Source organism: Diaphorina citri, unplaced genomic scaffold (assembly GCF_000475195.1).
Source record: "Diaphorina citri unplaced genomic scaffold, Diaci psyllid genome assembly version 1.1 scaffold3941, whole genome shotgun sequence".
NCBI lineage: Eukaryota > Metazoa > Arthropoda > Insecta > Hemiptera > Psyllidae > Diaphorina > Diaphorina citri.
In genome coordinates, this window is record NW_007381340.1 from 11587 (window position 1) to 13817 (window position 2231).

A 2231-nucleotide genomic window follows, 5' to 3' on the forward strand; every position below is an offset into this window, starting at 1 on the left:
AAATCCCCCCCCCCCCCCATCAAAAAAATACTTCTCATTAAGATCGATGCAGCGGTTGTCATACATAAGAAACCCAACTTAGTACAGTTTAATAGGATAAGGAAAGCCGTGTGATGTTAACACCAGATTTTTTTTTAAAGAAACTTGCTAGTGGGAGTGTATAGCCCTAAATAGCGGAACTTTGGTCCGGAATAACGGCCGAACCGTACCTTCTGGAAACAGAGCCCAAGGATACTTTTGATCTACATAACTTATCGAATCTCTGTGTTCGAGCGACTTTGGCTGAAAGGAGAATGTGATAGAAATTTTCAGCCCTATTCGAGCAGGATAAACAAGGTGTATTCTACTGTATTTCAGTTGATGTTATATTTTATGGTACTTGATTTGTACGCTTCTCCACTGAGTTGCACTCTACATTTGTAATGTAATCGCGAGTCAAATACTACCGCATGTTTTCATCACAATCACCGTTTCGACATTGAAACCGCACGCTGAATATCATCGGGTTCGATTCCCACTCTGCCTCGTGTGGTCTGCGTCGTAGCATGCCCATCCCGTAATCCTTCATAAGATAGGCAAGAAGAGACACAATACAGTCGAACCTAAGTGGGAAACCTGGATAAGTGGGAAAAAATTGCCGGTCCCTTTGGATTTCCCCTTAGACAGATTCGACTGTACTTCCCATTTTGGTCATTTTTGGTGCTTGTGGTCAACACGAGAACACCAGAACCCGTTGAAATATTTGCAATCGAAAAACGAGTGCAATTTTTTTGTCGATGGTGGGATTCGAACCCGGGACCTTCTGCATGGCAAGCAAGCGCGCTACCACTGGGCTAACCATGCCCCCAATTAAAAGTTCAATAAACTTTAGTTTAACTTGAAATGAAAATCTTGCCAAATTTCATGAAATCTAGCCAGTTATTTCATATTCAAGAAATGACATGAAATTGGCAACATTTTTCGTCTTAAGTTAAACTAAAGCCAAAGTTAAACTTTAGTTTAACTTTGGCTTTCATACATACGACGGTCTATTTCATTGGCCCTTGAGTCAATGGTAGTCACATTATGTTTAGTGTACTGTACTAAAGTGTTTAGACTGCTGGGGGACCTAATGAGACTTTTAGTCTCATTCGAGCATATTAAACAAGGTATATTCTCTTCTATGTTGTTAATAGACATTCGTGTGATGTTCCCACAAGATTTCTTTTCCCTCAATCACTGTAGGTTCAATCGATAATATGCAATATACTCGTACACACTTACCTACACAGTACAACTACAATGTGTAGTTATAGGTACCTATAATATGTTGTACTGACACACAATCACTTACGTAAAACACGTAGGTAATACCTAAGTACTTACTACATACTCGTTTGTATTTAAGTAGGCACTTACATTTTACCGAGTCATGTAACCCAACTCGTTGACTGTCATTGAGAATCTCAATCAGCCCTGGGGTGATTGCTTTGGGCTGACATTTGATTTTGGCTACAAAAATTTTACAAGTGGGTGCCCTTCGCACTCAACCTTTTCTCTTTAGCAAGGGAAATTCCAGGCTGGTCTACTCCCTGTTCAAAGTTTCTCAGCCAGACTAGCCAATTCAAATTGGAAGCATTTGTTGGCCCGCCTTTATAGGGGTGGGATAGACGTCAGTGACTCTTATTAGAGGTCCCTTTCCAGAGTGATTTCTGTTCCATGAACCACTAGTAAACACCCTGTATTTGTAATATTCCAAGGCGGATTTGTTTCATGCTGTTCATATGAATAGGTATTTTACTTATGCTCATATGGTTCTGATGTTGTTTAACTATAAAACACAACTACTTATACAAATCCTAGCCGGTTTCAAATAAAACCACCATCATAGATTTACCTATCTTACTACATAACATATGTACTTGATTTGCTTGAAAGAAGGAATTAAGGAAGTTGTTTTTTTTTTCAAGAGGTTTGATAGGGGGAACTGTAACTGGTGATGTTTTATCGTCCTGAAAGCGAAGGGAAAAGGAAGACAGACGGGAGATTATACAAATCCTAGCCGGTTTCAAATAAAACCACCATCATAGATTTACCTATCTTACTACATAACATATGTACTTGATTTGCTTGAAAGAAGGAATTAAGGAAGTTGTTTTTTTCAAGAGGTTTGATAGGGGGAACTGTAACTGGTGATGTTTTATCGTCCTGAAAGCGAAGGGAAAAGGAAGACAGACGGGAGAAAGTCAGCC